This window comes from Pinus tabuliformis, chromosome 4_1, assembly GCF_031772625.1.
Source record: "Pinus tabuliformis cultivar Carrire ecotype Pingquan chromosome 4_1, CPIR1, whole genome shotgun sequence".
In the NCBI taxonomy this organism is placed as follows: domain Eukaryota; kingdom Viridiplantae; phylum Streptophyta; class Pinopsida; order Pinales; family Pinaceae; genus Pinus; species Pinus tabuliformis.
Window position 1 is genome coordinate 905,175,861 of NC_142303.1, and position 20,164 is coordinate 905,196,024.

Sequence of the window (20,164 nt, forward strand, 5' to 3'; positions counted from 1 at the left end):
ATAAGATCTACAAATGATTTCAAATTCAAAATGAAAAGTTTCCAAGTCTTCTGATCTCATACCTTTGAAGTTAGGAAGTACGGATGGAGGGATGTTCTTCATATGAACATTGATATCAGTTTCTTGAATGGGAAAATCAAAAGGATTTTCCTCATTATCATCATCTTTAGTCATTTCTTCCACCTCCTTTGTCACCTCTTCTTCTACCTGCAAAACTAGGAATTCATGATGTGGATGTGTGGATCTTACTGCACCATGTGATATAGTGGGGGTGGTAGGTGATTGAAGTTTTTTTATTTTATTATAAATTAGTTTTTTTAAGAAAGAAAAAGGCTCCTATTTATACTTCCCCAGAAACAATGCCAAAATGTTTAGTCAATTTAATGTTCTTAAATTTCAAGCATAAATTATTGACAGGAGGTGGTAAACTTATGAAGTGCAATGCACTATATATGCTAGAATCCGTTCTTACTCTTAGTTTATTATGATGATTGTCATTTTATTTATGTTTGTCCTTTTTAATGAAATGTAAAAGCTCATGATGATTTAAACTGAATTCTATTTTAAGTGAGTTGAATCTATTTTTAAATCTTAACCAATTTAGTTGCTAAGAATGAATTAAGAAGAAAAACTAAAATTCTAAAAGAAAACAACTTCAATATTTTATGTCTTTTGGAAAATTTTATGTCAATGAAATCTACATTAATGAAAATAAACAAATTGATAAATTATTGAAATCATTAGAAAGCAATTACAATTTTAAACTCAGAAACAAAATAAAATAATAATAAAATCTTTAAATTACAATAAAAAAATAAACTACTCAATTTGCAAGAAAGAATCTATTTGAAAGAAATCTTCTATTTCTTAGACGAAAGAATGAAATCTAATTTATGATAAACATCTATGCAAAAAGAGATTTAATCTATCTTCAAAAGAAAATAAATCTATGTCGGCTTGACATCTATTGTAATTGAAAAGGAAATGTTGGAAATGAAACGACAATTCTAGAAATAATTGTTCATCTATTTAAGCCAAAAGTCTATGCTAAAAACCATGGAAATGAACTAGAATCTATAGAGTACCTATATTATGGAATGCTGGAAACTAATTAAGATCTAAAGATACAAACACTTATGCTATAGAATGTTGGAAACTAATTAAAGAGATGACATAGATGATTTAAGCGTCTAGAATGAAACGAGAATGAAATATCATAATAAAAACATAACAATTGAATCTACGAAATCAAAACTGTGAAAGCATCTAATTGCAAAATATAAAATAAAACATAACCTCTTATGTTCCAGAGGCCCTCCACAATAGATGGTCTCAACTTTAGGTATCAACTAACTATGGATTGGAATTGTAATATGCATCTTCATTCAGGTAATAAAAACAGATTTTTTAATAGAGTATTACCGTTGCATAAAAAATTACTCCCTTCTCTGTTTCAATGGCGTGTTTATATAGTGATTACAATGTAACCTCATGGAGATTGATATGGCTAAATATCATAAATGAATGGACACCTATTTTACACGAATTTGATGAAGCACAGTCTATTCCAATCTTTGTTTGCTTGACTGGGCATTTATTGACAAATGTGTGCACCGTTTTCTCACGCAACCTGCAAAATAGGGCTCCAAAGACCCTGAAATATATCCCAAATGGTAACGAATTTGGTACAATTTCTTATATAAAACTTAATTGGGCTTGTTCTGAACAAAACCCATGTTTTTTGTTTCCGAGATTCACTTTCATTGGATCAGAAGAAGCATTTGAAGTTGATGGGTCAAAACTGCTGTGATTTTCCCTTGATCTTTGCCTGGAGGTCCACATGTGTGAGATGGGTGGAATATAACCAATCAAAATCCATATTGGAGCTTCTAGAAACAATGTCCATGTGTCATATTTCATTATAGATTGGTGCTACTACCTCAACCATGGAGGTAGCTAAGAAACTTGACAAATCTGCAACAACTTGAACTTGCTAAACTGTCATTAGTTAAAATCATGCAAAATTTTTCTTAATATACTAAAAATAAAGGAAAACTATTTTAATTAACCACTTAAACATATAGATACACATCATGAAGAATTATGGTAAAAATGGTGGTAAGTGAGTGAAATGGTGCAATGGATGGTTGGAAATAATGGCCTAATGAATGTCAAAGACAAGCGAAAATGATGACAAATCAGTTACCCAACATCTCCCCCACACTGAGATGTTTTCAGGTCCTCATGCAAGTTGAGGCTCAAAAATGAACTCATATACCTCTTTTCTTTATCCACACAAGGTTGTCCTATTTCATTCTTGAAGAGTGCTTCTTTAATAGATGGTTAATATTATCAATGAATTTCTTCTTATATCACCTTTGTTTTCTCCTTTCCAACTTCATGAGAGCATGAATCCACACCAAGTCTCATCTCCATGGAATAAAGCTAATTTACAAAACCCCTTTCTTTAATGCCTAATCTGAAAGTTGAATGTTTCTATGGAAATTGAAACATCAATGAAAATTAAATATGAATGCACACCATGTAAAATACAACCCCCAAGAAGTAGCTTCTCCCAAAATATACTATATCTTGACTATGTATATCCTTGAAAGGGGGGAGAATTGGAGGAGACTACATTTTTATGTGGAAAATAATTAGTAAGCTAAGGGAAAATGAATTTAGTGTCCCTGACTTTAGATCATTTATATTAGGTACCTTCACCTATTACTTAATCAGGAAAACCAACTCTCTATATCTTGTGTCTATTTGACTTATCCAGTAGAGAAATTTAGACTTCAACATGCCCAAACCATTATTAATCAAGATATCACAGGAAATATGGCAGTAAGGATTCTAAAAAATGAGCAGAGGAACTCTTTCATTTGGAGTAAACTACACATATCTAGCTGCACCTCCCCTCAGTAGAGCCTGTTTAAGATCATATAGGATTTTCCACTTCTTGGTTTTCCCAAGAGTTGAACAACTTTGAGAAGCAGAAGGAAAATCAAAGGAAATATCCAGATCACCCCAGGCCGACTAAAAATAGCTTTGCATATGAAATTCATTTATGTAACACCCACATATCTCTCTGTTGAATCTTCAAATTGTGAGATGAATTATCGAGAGGCTGCATCAAAAGTATGAAATGGTCCTTTCCACTCGAAAACCAAGACAACATCTTTCCACTTATGAACCAAATCACAGATTTTCACGTCCTTCAATGTAAAGCAGGGAGCCCCGTGATTGAAACACAACTCCTTCCTGTCTCTAGTTCATTCTCGACATTGAGACATGTGACCTCTGGGGGCTCAGGTAGAATCGAACATTGTTACTACAATTCTTTTCTCAACTAATGAAGATGTGCAGGCAACACCTAATACTCCAGCTTTGATCATTGCGATCCTAATTTTGTGTAGAATGTTAATTGGTGGTGTAGCGCTCAATTCACTCTCTTGTAGAAATGATCTATCTTTTTATGCTTCCAGAGCAGAGGATGTTCAATTATTTTGATCGCCAAACTAGGCAAGGAATGTGCCATGTTTGTTCAAACCAAGCTAACAATCTGTGGGCTTCTGAGATTAATGCGCAATAGTTGTGTGAAATGAGCACGTACCTTGACCTTAAACCTCCTCCTTTGACTGTCTGCAAACTTTTTTGAAACCTCAGACTATTTCAAAGCTCAAATTTCACTTTGGATGAAAGGGAAATGAGGAATGGGTTGAAGATTTTTTGAATTTTATGCCACCACAAGCCCTCTCATGTCATGATAATGAAATTTTAAATCATGGAGGTATGAGAAGTATAAACCACTCACAAACCCATGATATGACCCCTTCAACTCTAATAATGATAAAAAAATGGATCTTGAATAAACCTCTAAGTCTAAAAGACATCATATAAGAGGTAAAAGGTGCCAAATGGCCCAAATCCTTTGTAAATTAGAGGAAAATGGAAGTCACAGGATGCTCTCGGAAATAGCCCCATTGCAGAGATATTTTTCTTCTGAATCTACTGCAACTTGAATGGGTGAAAATGGACTTAGGATGCAGAAGTTATCACATGCAGAAGAAGCCCAGTTTCTTTGGAAAAAGAGGCAAATCTTCAAAAAAATGGCCTAAAAGGCTTTATGAAGAAAATTGCATCGGAGGAGGTCAAAGGTGGGTTTAAGCGGAAAAGGGAAACCCCCGATCATCGATCGCTGACATATCGAGTCGGAGGCAGATAGGCGATGTTGCATAAGGACCAGGCCGAGCGATATCACGATTGCCGAAATCGATGAATTGCAATCTGTGATACCACGAGGCAAAGGCGGAACCCCAGGCCGATGCGATATCACACTCACCGATATCGACGGATCACAATCGAAGCTACATAAAGGTGCGGGGCTATATACATATATATATGCATGATGCAATGGCCAGACCCTACAGGGCTACAGGAGATAGTTGATATATTTTAAAATCCGCCCAACGACATTTTTCTATGTATTTCGCATATTTCGTTTAATAAACGAAAAGTAAAGGGATGCGCCGATGCGATGAATCTGGAATCGAAGGGGGTTCTAAAATGCAAATGCATATTATTTCAAATCCGTCTAAAGCCAGTTATGGGATTTTTCCATGTTTTAATGTATTTTTAAAATACAAAGGAAATCACGAAATAGGTAGGATTTCGGGTGGGCCGTAGGTGGTTAATGGATTGGGCCAAGCTCTGCCCGATCCCATATAATGGCTGCCACATGTCTAGGCTAAGGAGAGAGAAAACCACCCTCATCAGGCGGTTAACTCCTGGACGAAAGGGCCACCCGAAATGGAACCACAGCCGTTGAATATGGATCTCCTAGATCAACGGTGGGGATGTGATAAGTGATTTAAAAGGGGATCCAAAGGGTTATATGGGTGATTTAATGGATTTTCAGGTCCTGAAATCACACCCGATAATGATTTTTTTGAAAATTCTCTATGTAATGGGACTTTCCCAATTCTTGGGTTTTTTCTAGAGAAACAACCATGATCCCTTTGTAATAGCGCTTGATCATTGATGCACACTACAGGTGGGTGTTTTTGACAAAAAATGATGCGTTTGAAGCCACAGAGCCAAAAAACCAGATGGTAGTCGAACAGATAACGTGTAGGGAAGCCAAGAGCCACAAAAGGATTATTGCACGCAGGGAAATGGCTGGGGAAGCCAAAAAGCCCGGAAAATGCCTCAAAGGAACCAAGAGAGCTCAATTGAAAGCAAGTCGGATGCTGAAAGTAGTTTCAAAGGTGAGAGAGCAGAGAGAGCCGAAGAGATACTACCACATAGTAGTTGAGGGAGCCTTTGGGGTCACTTGAATTTCAAGTGAAAAGCCAAAGAGATGAAGGTTGCAGAGGGCCAAAAAGCCAGACTTGAAGAGCCAGAGCCAAAGCTAGAGCTGAAGAGCCAGAGCCATAGCCGAAGAGCCAGAGCCAGAGCCAAGAGCCAAAAATTCGAGAGCTTCAAGAGCCAGGGATAAAATGGTGTCTAAACCCATCGTTGCTATGTAAAATAATGGAGTTGAGCTAAGATATTGTAAAAAGGACTTTGCCAAAATCCCAGAGAGACTAGTCGAGTTGACTAGAGCTCACGGAGACGTAGTCCAAGAGTTTTGGGTGAACTCCAAATTAATATTGTTGTTTTGTGTTTGTTTTTACTACTACATTATTTACTGTTATATGTATTTATATATCAGTTCAAGCACATTTACATATCAACACAAACAATAGATTTTAAAGCATATGATCAGTTTAAATCAAATACCAGCATACACCTATATTTTCAAGCATTTTTAATTCTGCATTGGCTAATCATGACGACTTGGGAATATTTAAAGCTTTGGAAGTGGGAGAGGTTCTTGTAAGTTAGACAAGAAGCCTAGGAACCCCATTCCTTGATCAGGTGGTATCAGAGCTTAAGTTTTATTAAACCCACCTTCAAAGGAGGTTATATCAGAATGCTTGATTAACAGAGGATAGATTGCTTGTCTGGAAGGTGTTTAAATAGTCAGAGGTTGATTGTATGCTTGTTGCAGACTAAGTATTGTTTAAGTTTGCAGAGGTGAAGGGAAAGTTGTTGATAGCTCAGTCTAGGAAGGACAAGAAGGAAGAAGGGCTGAAGGCATTCTTCTATCCCAAGGACCTCAAGGTAGTCCTTAAAGCACAAGAGGTTTGTTGCAAAAGGTTACTGAAATAAGTTCTTTATTAATCATGTTGAAGTTCTTTTGTTCATTGGTATAATGAAAACTTCTACAAGTGAGTCCCTGAATTCTTCTTTCTTCATCACAAGACTCTTTGATGAAGACATGAAGCAAGAATTGTCCACCATGATGGATATGGTGAGAGAAATGTATGAGGATGGAAGGAAGAGCAACAGACTTAGAGAGCAGTTGAATTGCATGAAGGAAGAGAAGCAGTTGCTTTCCGACAAATTGCAAGAAATGGAGAGGCAACTTCATATTGCAAATATGAACCTAAAAAGGATGCATGAGTTGGAGACACAGCTCTTTGTTGCCCAAGAAACCTTAGTCAAGTATCAGCTTGAAGAAGAGGTAAACCATTCCAGTTTGTCTTCAAATTCCTCTGAGAATGCTTATATTGGTTCTTTTGAAAAACGTACTAGAGGCATAGGTTCCAAGCTAATGTCCAAGATGGGCTATAAAGGAAAGGGCTTGGGAAAGCATGCACAAGGTATTGTTGAACCAATAATGGTTTAGGAAAGGCCTAAGTATTTGGGTCTTGGCTATGGAAAAGCTTATGGAGGAAGTTCCAAGGCTACCATGAAGGCCATTGAAACAACTCCAAGAAGGGGTTGCATTATAGAGTGTGAAGATTGTATTCCGGAGGAATGCAATAGCTTGAAACATCATTTGCAGGATGCAGGTGTTCAGAAGCACACACTTGAACCAGAGAGTTGGGGAGACTCTAACAACCTTGAAGAGGTTGATGGTGTTCCAAAGGGAGCCACTTTTTCATTTTCTACACCTCCTCAGGAAGGCAATAAAGGTGAAAGAGGTAGGTATAAATCTGGTTCTAAACATTTTACTTTTGATTTTGCAAAGCATGGTAACTTTCCACGTATGTATGGGAAAAGAATTACATGTTCCTTTTGTGGTTTGGATAACCATAATGTTTCTAGATTTTCGAAGAGAATGGCCACATACAAGAAACTTTTGAAGGAAAGGAAGCAAGAAGTGAAAGGTCCATTGGACAACGCAAATCATGCTGTGAAGAGGATGCACATGCAATGCACCTACTGCCATAAGCAAGGACATCTTGCTGCAAAATGTTGGACTGTGAATCTAGCAATGCTTCCACAAAAGCTGAATAAAGTGGAAAGAGAATATGGCAGAAATGGAAGGGAAGATTCCATGAATGATGTGTCTCAGGATGATTCACATGATGATGCTGATGTGCAGACAAAGGTAGTACCTTTGAAAAGGATTGGTAAGAAATGGGTAGAGTTCTTATCCGATCAAGATTGCATATCTATTGATGCATCTACATTATATTTCATTTCAGCTTCGAAAGTAAAGTGTGCTTAAGTGAAAGTTGAAGGATGAATTGCATGCATGAGCATGAGATGCATGAACACATGGATGTTGATGATTTCCTTGTTTTTGAACATGTATGTGTAATTAACTTACAGGGTTTATTGCTTTGACATGCATGTGATGCCATGTTGACTTGGGAGAAGTTAACTTGGTCTCAAAATGGAGATACTGATGAAGTGTTTCATATTTTGAAAAAGAGTCCTAATGGCCTTTTTCTACATGCTTGACTTGTAGGGTCATTTGTTTAAAGGCATGTTTTGTGGGCTTGTTATCTAGTCCATCATTTGTATGCAAATGTAAGACATGGAGGTGTTCACAAGATGTGAAAATTTGTTTCTTTTGTTGAAGCAGGAGTTTAGGCCATCCAGTTGTTTTCTGTGTTTCTATTGTTGTTGATAGCTTGTTCAAACAGGTACAAATGAATGTTTTGTGGAGTAGGTGTACTTCACATTTGTTTGAGCCACCTTGGATCAGTGATCAAGGCAAAGAAGTTCAAACCACCTTCTATGACCATTTCAGCAGAAGTTTTGTAGGAAGGCAAGGGGGAAGACAGTTCTTCCCAGGAAGACTAGCCCATCCAAGAAGGGAAGTGGTCAGAAACTTTGGTTTAGAGGCACTATGCAAAGCAAGTGTAGGGAGGCTGAAAGAAGAGGGTGAGTCACTCTCATTTACAGTTCAGATCAGTACATTAGTCTTTTGGAGACCAAAAGTTCTTTAGTGGGAAGGTGTGATCCAAAAATGGATCCTTAATTAACCTCTAAGTCTAAAAGAATTCATATAAGAGGTAAAAGGTGCCAAATGGCACAAATACTTTATAAATCAAAGGAAAATGAAAGTCATAGGCTGCTCTTGGAAATAGCCCCATTGCAAAGATCTTTTCTTCTGAATCTTCTGCAACTTGAATGGGTGAAAATGGACTTAGGATGCAGAAGTTATCACATGTAGAGGATGCCTAGTTTCTTTGGAAAAAGAGGCAAATCTTCAAAAAAATGGCCTAAAAGGATTTATGAAGAAAATCGCATCGAAGGAGGTCAAAGGCAGGTTTAAGTGGAAAAGGGGAAACCCCCAATCATTGATCCCTAACATATCGGGTCAGAGGCAGACAGGCGATGTTGTATAAGGACCGGGCCAAGCGATATCACGATCGCCGAAATAGGTAGATCGCAGTCGGCGATACCATGAGGCAAAGGTGGAACCCCGGGCCAATGCAATATCGCGATCGCCGATATTGGCGGATCGCAATCGGAGCTACATAAAGGTGTGGTGCTATATACATATATATGTGCGATGTGATGGCCGGACTCGACAGGGCTACAGGCGATAGTTGATATATTTTAAAATCTTCCCAATGGCATTTTTCTATGTATTTCACATATTTCATTTAATAAACGAAAAGAAAACGGATGAGCCGATGTGATGAATCCAGACCCGAAGGGGGTTCCGAAATGAAAATGCATATTATTTCAAATCTGTCTAAAGCTAGTTAAGGGATTTTTCCATGTTTTAATGTATTTTTAAAATACAAAGGAAATCATGAAACAGGCACGATTTAGGGTGGGCTGTAGGTGGTAAATTGTTTGGGCTGGGCTCTGCCTGATCCCATACAATGGCTGTCACGTGTCTAGGCTAAGGAGAGAGAAAACCACCCTCATCGGGCAGTTAACTCTTGTACGAAAGGGCCGCCCGAAATGGAAGCACAGCTGTTGGATCTGGATCTCCCAGATCAACGGTGGGGATGCGATAAGCGATTTAAAGGGGATCCAAAGGGTTATAGGGGTGATTTAATGGATTTTCAGGTCCCAAAATCACACCCAATAATGCATTTTTCAGAAATTTTCTATGTAATGGGAGTTTCCCAATTCTCGGGTTTTTTCCAGAGAAACGACCATGATCCCTTTGTAACAGCTCCTGATCATTGATGCATGCTACATGTGGGTGTTTTTGACAAACAATGATGCATTTGGAGCCATAGAGCCACAGAGCCAGATGGCAGTCGAACAGTCAACACGCAGTGAAGCCAAAGAGCCATAGAAGGATGATTGCATGTAGGGAAACAGCTGGGGAAGCTGAAAAGTTAGGAAAATGCCTCAAAGGAACTGAGAGAGCTCAATTGAGAGCAAGATGGATGCTGAAAGCATTTGCAGAGCCGAGAGAGCAGAGAGAGCTAAAGAGCTACTGCACAGAGCAGCTGAGGGAGCCTTTGGGGTCACTTGAAGTTCAAGTGAAAAACTAGAGAGATGAAGGTTGCAGAGGGCCAAGAAGCCAGAGTTGAAGAGCCAGAACCGAAGACAAAGCTAAAGAACCAGAGCCAGAGCCAACAGCTAGAGCAAAGAGCCAGATTCAAGAGCCAGAGCCAGAGCCAGAGCCGACAGCCAAAAAGCCGAGAGCTTCAAGAGCCAAGGATAAAATGGTGTCTAAACCCATTGTTGCTATGTAAAATAGTGGAGTTGAGCCAAGAGATTGTAAAAAGGACTTTGCCATAATCTCAGAGAACCTAGTCAAGTTGACTGGAGCTCATGGAGACGTAGCCCAAGAGTTATGGGTGAACTCCAAATTAATATTGATGTTCTATGTTTGTTTTTACTACTGCATTCTTTACTGTTATATGTATTTATATATTAGTTCAAACACATTTACATATCAACACAAACAGAAGATTTTAAAGAATATAATCAGTTTAAATCAAATACCAGCATACACCTATATTTTCAAGCATTTCTAATTCTGCATTGGTTAATCATGATGACTTGGGAATATTTAAAGCTTTGGAAGTGGGAGAGGTTCTTGTAAGTTAGACAAGAAGTGTAGGAACCCAATTTTTAGATCAAATAATGACCCCTCGTGGACTATTATACCTTTACCAATTCGAATTAGGGCTAAAATACCCCCTTATGACATGGAAATTTACAATTACCTTAACTCATATGACTCTTTATACAACGACCCTTTAGACTATGACATTTGGTGACTCATAGGCTAAAGTTCTCAAATAGACCCCAAAAATGAAATCGTAAGATAGGAAAACAAACCTTGATTCCTATACTATAGGACCCTAACACCTCTAAGAGTTCTCCAAGAAAACTATAAGTGTCCAAGAGTATGAGAAAGAGAGAATAGAAGACAAAGATCCAAGCTGAAACTAAAGAAAGGTTAAAATAATCCTCATAAGCATTTTTATCAATGAGGCTTCTATTTTCTTCATTTTTCCATTATTTTCCTTCATTTTCCTCCTCACATGCAACCTGTGACCTTTCACCTTCCTTTTCTCCTATTTTCCATTATTTTCATAAATAAAATTCCAATTAATGCCTCTTTTCCTTTGCTAATTTCCATAGCCATTTATTAATCACAAGTGATCCCCGTCACTATGTTTTTGCCCAACATTCAGCTTGGAATACATGTCCCATGACCTTGGTTATTATTTTCCTCTATTAAATTTATTACATGTATTTTTGGCCAAGACTATTACAAAAACCTTGCTCTTGCGGGAACACCGTCCTTAGTGTTCAATGACACCCACAACTAGCAAGGCTGTTGAAAAGAAAAATATACAGCCCATGGAGCTTTATAACTTAGCTCGATGCAGTATTTACAATGATCAGCTTACTGAAAGAAAAAGCAACATGATAACATAACAACATGACACCTATACCACTTATTGGAGATTTATAACTGATCTCATGATGGTATTTACAGATATATATATATATATATATATATATATATATATATATATATATATATATATATATATATATATCACACCAAAACATATGCCAACAACATTCACTCAACTAGCTAATAGAGAAGGATACATAGCTCACGTCTGATCAACCATCTCCCATGTAGCTTCAGCGGGCCCAAAGTATTGCATTTCACTTTAACCTTCTCAATTGCTCAGTTTGGGAGCATGAACACATTTCTTTGCAAAATGAACTGAGGTTTCGGTTGGAATTCTCCTTTTGGCTCCACTTGCAATGCAAACCAATCAAACACATGATCAACATCTTTAACATAGTTCGTAAGCAATGACACATGGAAACTATCATGGACTTTCACTGTCGAAGGTAGTGCAAGTCGATAGGCTACTGATTCAATCCTCTCAAGAATCTTGAAAGGTCCACAATATCGAGGTTCCATCTTGGCACATGATCCAATCCTCAAGGAGCTCTTCTTGGGCTTGATGCACAAGTACACTTGTTCCATAACTTGAAACTCCTTAAACATCATTTTCTTATATGCATAACTCTTCTATTTTTCCTACGCTTCATTTAAATTCTTATTGATTACATGGATTTCCTGTTCCATCTATGGCAAAATGTCTTGTCCTATCAACACCCTATTAAATAGATCACTCTAACTGATGGGAGTGTTACAACTCCGCCCATAGAGTTCCTCAAATGTACTCGTCCTCAGTGAATCCTGATACCCATTTTTGTAAGAAAACTCTACCAGTGGAAGATATTATTTCCACTTTCGTTGCTGATGCATGACATACATCCTCAACATTTCCTCCACAATCCTGTTGACCCTCTTTGTCTGTTCATCTGTATGTAGATGATAAGTTGTACTAAAGGCCATTTTTTTACTCAAACCTACAAATAACTCTTTCCAGAACTTGGAAGTGAATTTTTCATCCCTGTCTGACATAATTTTCTTTGGAACACCATGCAACCTCACTACATGTTTGATGAAGACTTGTGCTACATCATTAGCTAAATATGTAGACTTCACTGGAATGAGGTGTGCTACCTTTATCAACCTATCCACAACAACCATGATATAATCATGCTATCTAGATGTCCTCAGAAAAACTGTAATGAAAGCCATGGAAATGACCTACCATTTCAACTATGGGATCAGAATTGACTATAGTAGACCACTTGGATGCTTACACTCTACTTTTACCTATTGACAATCCAAGCATCTAGCCACAAATTATGCCATTTCCTTCTTTAAATTCAGCGAATAATAGAACTTCTTCACCACTGTCAATGTCTTCTGATATCCTAGATGACCTAAGCATGGCTTAGCATGAAATTATCTTAAGATAAGTTCCCTGAGCTCATTGTTGTCTAACACATATACCGTATCCCTAAACCTGACCAAACCATCTGCTGTGAGACGATAGTCCATATCCTGATCACTTATACCCTGCTGTAACCTATGAATAAGCTCCCTATATCTATTATCCTATTGTCCTACCTGCAAGATCTAATATTGTAGATCTTTCCTATATGAACTCATAATTTCTATGTGATTTACTTATACTCTCCTGCTAAGAGCATATGCAACCCTATTTTCTTTACCTTTATTGTACCTAGTCTTGAAATCGAACTCACTAATTGTGGCCAACCATCTGGCTTGTCTGACATTTATATTTGGTTGGTCAAATAGATATCTCAATCCACTATGATCGCTCATCAATACAAACCTCTTGCCAAGAAGGTAGTGCCCCCACATCTTCAATGCATGGATGGTTGTTGCCAACTCAAGATTATGTGTTGGCTAATTCTTCTTGTGCTCATTCAGTTTCCTTGATTCGTAACATACCAATTGACCTTTCTTCATTAGGAATCCACCAATACCTATCTTGCGAGCATCTATACATACCAAAAACTATTTGTTTCAATCTACAATCATTTAAACTGGAGAATTTGTCAACAACTGCTTCAACTGCTCAAAACTAGATGTACATTTCTTTGTCAATTCAAATTTATTACCTTTCCTCTGTAATGATGTAATGGGATAGGAAATCTGATATAAGTTCCTGATGAACCTCCTATAATAACCTGCTAACCCCATAAATGATATTACCTCATCCACATTTTTAGGAGTTTCCCATTCCATGATAACTCTTATCTTTTCAGCATCCATTGCTATGCCTTCCTTGGAAACCACATGTCTCAAGTAATGTACCTCTGTCTGAAATAAACTGCATTTACTAAGCTTAGCATACAACTGATGCTCCCTCAGCAAGCTCAAAATTGTTGCTATGTGTTCAACATGCTCTTCCTCATTCTTAAAATATACAAATATATTATCAATGAATATAATAATAAACTTGTCTAGATAAGAGCGCAACACGCTATTAATCAAGCACACAAAACTAGCTAGAGAATTAGTCAAACCAAATGGAACTACAACAAACTCATAATTCCCATACCTAGCTAAAAAAGAAGTCTTATAAAATTCTTATTCTTTAATGCGTACTTGATGATATCCAAATCTCAAGTCAATCTTTGATAACATTGTTGCTCCCTTCAATTGGTCAAAAAAATCATCAATCCTTGGAAATAGATACCTGTTCTTGATGGTCACCTTGTTCAACTACTTGTAATCAATGCATAACCTAAGAGTACCATCCTTCTTCTTCAAAAAAAAAACTGGTGCACCCCAAGGCGATACACTTGGCATGGTGTATCCTTTGTCAAGAATTTCCTTGAACTGCAACTTTAATTCCACTAAATCTAGTGTGTTCATCCTATATGGATCCTTTGATGTTGGTGATGTCCCCGGTACCAACTCAATAGAAAAATATACCTCCCTGTGAGGCGGTAACTCTGGAATCTCTCCAGGAAATACATCCTGAAATTGTTGTAGTAATGGATATCTCTTCAAAACTTAGACATCCTCAACATCCTTGCCTTTATCACTGGAAATATGCACTGTAAATAACACATACCCTTTTCTACCACTACGCTTGGCCTACAGAGTTGCCACCATTCTAACTGATGTTTCTTTCTTCTTACCCTACAAGATTCTTTGTTCTCCAATGTCATCCAAGCACTCAATAGCCTTGTCATAACAATCCACCTTAGTCCTATGAAGATATATCCAATCCATACCTAAAATTATACTATATGATCCCAATGGAATTACATTCAGATGTGCTAATGTAGGCATACCGTTCAACTCAAATGCACAAGCTCTTGCCCAATGATGAACTCTCTTCTTAATACCTGTATCCAACTGCACTAACCAAGACTCTGCATGGACTTCTTTATTCAAACCACAATTATCCACCAGGTTAGGATTAACATAACTATAATTAGATATAAGGTCAATCAAAATAGAAACAACTTGATCACAAAGCTTATTGTCCATCTCGATAATAGACATCTGGTGATCTGCCTACCTGTTATCTAATGTTGCATAAATCTATGGAATGCTCTGCCCAACATACCCAACTGTCTCCATGTTCTGTGCACTGTATATCTGTTGTCTACCACCTTGATGTTATGGACAATCTCTCCTACAATTCTCTCCACCACAAGTCAAATACTGTACAAGTTTCATATCATCACCCTTTGTTGGGTCACTGATTTGTCATCATTTTCACTTGTCTTTGACGTTCATTAGGCCATTATTTCCAACCATCCATTGCATCATTTCACTCACTCACCACCATTTTTACCATAATTCTTAATGACATGTATCTATATGTCTAAGTGGTTAATTAACATAGTTTTCCTTTATTTTTAGTAGATTAAGAAGATTTTTGGATGATTTTAACTAATCACATTTTAGCAAGTTCAAGTTGTTGCATATTTGTCAAGTTTCCTTAGCTACCTCCATGGTTGAGGTAGCTCCATGGACATTGTTTCTAGAAGCTCCAGTATGGATTGTGATTGGTCGAATTCCACCCATCTTGCACATGTAGACCTCCAGGCAAAGACCAATGGAAAATCGCAGTTGTTTTTCGTTGTCAACTTCAAACGCTTTTTCTCAGAAAATGAAAGTGAATCTCATAAAAAACAAAAACAAACAAACAAACAAACAAAACAAATAAACAAATAAAACAAAAAAAACAAAAAAACAAAAAAACAAAAAAAAAAAAAAAAAAAAAAAAAAAAAAAAAAAAAACCAAAAAACAAAATAAACAAAAAAAAAAAAAACAAAAAAACAAAAACAAACAAAAACAAACAAACAAACAAACAAAAAAAACAAAAACAAAAAAGATACAAAAAAATACAAAAAACAAAATACAAAAAACAAAAAACATGGGTTTTGTTCAGAACGGGCCCAATTAAGTTTCTAATGAGAATTTTTCCAAAATTCGTTACCATTTGGGAGATATTTAGGGTTGGAACCTTATTTTTCAGGTTGCGTGAGCAAAAGGTGCACACATGTGTCAATAAATGTCCAGTCAAGCAAATGGAGGTTGGAATGGACTGTGCTTCATCAAATTCATGGCAACTAGGTTTCCATTGATATTTAGCTATATGAATCTCCATGAAGCTACATTGTAATCACTATATAAACACAAATCTTGATTGAAATATGAATATGCACCATGTAAAATAAAACTCCTAAGAACAAATCTTGATTGAGTCAACTTTAAGGAAAATATGTGATGTATTCTTGAAGGCCGAGCAATCTCTTCACAAGATTCTAGTGCCTTTAGAGATGCATTCTTTACGCCAAATTTTATTTGGATCCTCTCAAGGAGGTCTTAAACCAAGAGTTATACCTACCTGTGTAAATTCAGTGAACTCATCGAGGAAACTGGATGCAAAAAATACAAGCAAGCAGGGTTCTTTACAAGGCCGTGAGACAAAATTTAGTAATAGATCAGTTGAGCCAAAACCAAGTGTTGTAAACTCTCATGTAATTTCAGCAAATTTACCCTCTCAAGTAATTTTATCAAATACGTCTAGGAAATTTGGTGGAAGTAATAGACATAAGGGAGTATTTTTACAACAACTTGCTAACACATCTTCCAATAGGCCAACTAAAAGTAGCTACCTAATTCTCTGGTAGCAACCTTTAGCCGAAGTTGTTCCTTGTCTGAAATTTTTCCTTACCAGCCAACAATTTCTTCCACGTCACACCATCAGTTTCAATACACAAATGCTAGCAAACATTATTCACAACAACAACAGGCTTCAAAATGGAGGCAACTTATTTTAACAACAATGTATTCTAGGTATTTCAGGCCACAACAAACATTGTGAAAGCACTTAGTGGGTTCAACATCAACGCCAGATCATCTCAAGCACATTCATCTGCTCAGGTTTGTCTAGAACGATCTGCAGCCATGCTGAGTTTGAAGACTTATACCCTCTATTGCACAACTACTGCACAAACATATCAGTGAATTTTATTTTGGAAGATTTCAAAATTTGGAGCTTCTAGAAGTAATTTTGGTTATTGGATAAGTGTTGATAAGTTTAAAGTCATGTAGTTTGAGTTGCTAAAAAAATATTCCAACTTGGTTGATGTTTCTAAATTGTATTAGTCTTGATATAGTAGTTCCTATTTTTCTGCATAGCAAGTAAACATGCATTGCATCTAGACCATTTGACTTTTATGAAGTGAATTTGACCACCTAGAGTGGTAATTCAAATTCCTCATTATATATAATCATGTAAAGACATGAAAAATAGTTCTGGTTAGTGAGTGTGTTGAGAAAATACTCCTTTTTTGTACTCCTTATTAGAATTTTCAATGAAATACAAGGAAGGTTGGTTTGATTAGCAAGGATTCATGTGACATTCTCTATTGGTAATGTGTTCCTCATGCGTTGAAATTATTTTTCTATGTTTCCATGCTATTTTACACAAATCTCATGTTTAGTTTAACTAGCAATTGATTCAGAATTTACATGATTGTGCCTTGCATCTTGTTAACCAAAAAGTTTATGTATTTCTTCTAAGTCCTTTTTCACCATACTCTATAGCGAATTTAGATCAGGATATAAAGATGTTGTCTATCATGCCCTTGTTTATATATAACCATCCTTGTCCTTTTCCACTGAAGACTATTATTAAGGTGACTCCATGACCAATGGATGCAATTTCCTACACCTACCTGCAACTCAATCAAATAAACTTGTTTCACTGATTAACATAACTTCTCTAAGATATTTTAGATTCAACCCATTCATTCATTGATAATTTTGAGTGAGAGAGCCCTCTCCAAGGCTAAGAGGGCTATATCTTAGCCTAAATGTGGGTTAGGTTACCTTTGTGATCCTCCTTCGTCCTAAAGAAATTACGGGGTGCTAACATGAGGAGTGTGGCTTACTTGGGATTTGGAGCAAGGAGGCAAAGTAAAATCAGGAAAGTGCAAGAGGATATCGAGATCAGTAGTGACATCATGTTTCACTTACATGTACCAAGTTTCATGTATGATTTCCTTACTAGTTTTGGTATGCATGGCACATGCATCTGGTTTCTTGGTTATGATCTGTCATTAGCATGGAGGATTTCCTAGATTGACAGTGGCTTTTCCTAGCCTTTCCATTTCCTGGATAGCCATGGTGTTGTGGATTTTATCTTTGTTTTCTGGTGGGTTTTCATGATCCTTTGGTTGTGGGTTTAGTTACTAGTTCCTAGATCTTTGTTTGGACAAACTCTCTTGAAGCCCTGTAACATCTTGGGTTGAGTTACTAGTCCTAGAAGCCTTGGTTGGAAAAACACTCTAGAGCCCTTGGTGAGTTGAGTTACTAGTCCTGGAATCCCTGATTGGACAAACTCTCTAGATATTGACAACAACTACAGGTTGAGTTACTAATATTGGAAGCCTTGGTTGGAAAAAATGTTATGGAGCCCTAGATATATTGGGTAGATACTGATCTAATGATGATTAGTGATGTTCGACCATGAGGTGGAATCACTGGTTGAGGGTTGAGGTGCTTTGGCCTCTAGAAGCCCTAGTTTGGTTTTGTTGATTTGTTTCATGAGATCCCACATCCATGCTTGGAATATGGCATGGTGGTGATTAGTTTAAAGAGAGATTTAGTTAAGCCCAATCTATGGTCGGATGGTACATGGAAGTCCCTGACTTGGTTGGATTTCAATATGCTAATAAAAAAATCCTTTTCCTTTGGTATTTTATGAGTAAATTTGCTTATCATTATATGGATTTAATGGTTGTTTCATCATTGATGTATATCTGGTTGTTTGTTGGTTATAAGCATGTTTTATGACATTTTGATGTATGGATATCAACATGTTTTGGTTAGTATATGAAATTATTAGTGAATGAATGACCTAATAGATAAAAATATAGCCATTGGGAAGAGACATCAGTACTTCTTGATGATTCTCAGATAAGTATGAGATCCCTATGTTTAGATTTGTTATTATGACCTATAGATTACATCTTCATGATGTGTTTGATAGAATGCATGTCATCACTGGTAGGGATATGATCAAGTCATTGTTCAATTGTTTGCATTATTAATATTATTTCATTGTCAGTTATCATTTTTGTAAATTTGATGAAGTTCTGGGAAGTGGCCTGAGTCCTGGCCCTGAAAAGTGGCACAAAATCTGAGGTCATTGGCATAGAACAGCCTAAATAATGCCACAATTGCATGCATGCCTTGTTATGGGAGTGACTAGAGGATCTCAGTCGCATGAATGACTTTTCATGGGAGCGAACGGGGGTCTATATCAAAAAATCATCAAGCTGTCTTAGGGGTTGGGAACCTGACAGGGTTATTTGTCTCTTGAAGGCTTTGTAGCTCTTGAGGAAGGTCAAATTGGTCTTGTCTTGTCGGTTCCACTTCCTTAATTGTAATTGGGGAGTTGAATCATATCATAGTAACTCTTCATCACAAGTTTACCCTGGTGGACTGGTTAACTTGGGTAAATGTGGGAGAACCCATTAAAACAACCACAAAAATCATTAACTAGTCACTCCCATAACATCAAAACAACCACAAAAACCATCACACAAGAGACATAAGATATCTAGCGGAAAACCCTTCATGAGGAAAAAAATCACATGTGTTATTGTTGCGCTTCTTTGAATCTTCTATTAAGAAAAACGTATCTTTTAAATCTATTGTTGACTCACATCCGCATGACAACTCTACCTCATATACAATAAGTTGACTCCCATAGATCAGGAGACTCAATTCAACTGATCATCTTGGAAGACTATGTTCTCACACGGATCTATGAACTACCGTATGCTAAAGGCCGCCACGATTAATGATCCTCACCCAACTTTGAGTGGACTATCCAACTACCATTGGTCTGAGAAATTGTTCCTTTCACTGAAACTTCACAATCACTACTCCACACCGATGAAGCTACTGCTCCTCTACTCTATGTGAACCTTGTTTCATATATTTTCATATTAGATCCCAATACTTTCTTCTCAACTTGATTCAGCTTTGCAATATGAAATCTAGTAGCAAGACATCATCATCTAATCAAATAAAATCACCATAATCATATGCAGCTCTACACTCTAGCAAAAGAGTGGCCACAATCCATGAAATAAAACAAAATAATATCACCAACAGCTGGAATAAAACTCATGCTCTGTCATAAAATAAAACCCTCACTCCAAAATATGGTTGCTGCATAATAAAATCAATAGCATAAAACATAATGGCTATGTTCCAAATGCATCAACAACTCCTGCAGAAACAAAATTCACATTCACCAACAAAATATACTCCAATATCATGCAAAAACCTCTCCAAACAATCTTTGTTACAACAGTCTTAAATCTTATTTGAATATTGATGCACTGCTTCAGCAATCTACTCCATTCACTGCCATTTACACTCACTCACTGAAGCAATTATTCCCATAACTAGGTCTGAAGCATACTCACACTCTGTAGCCT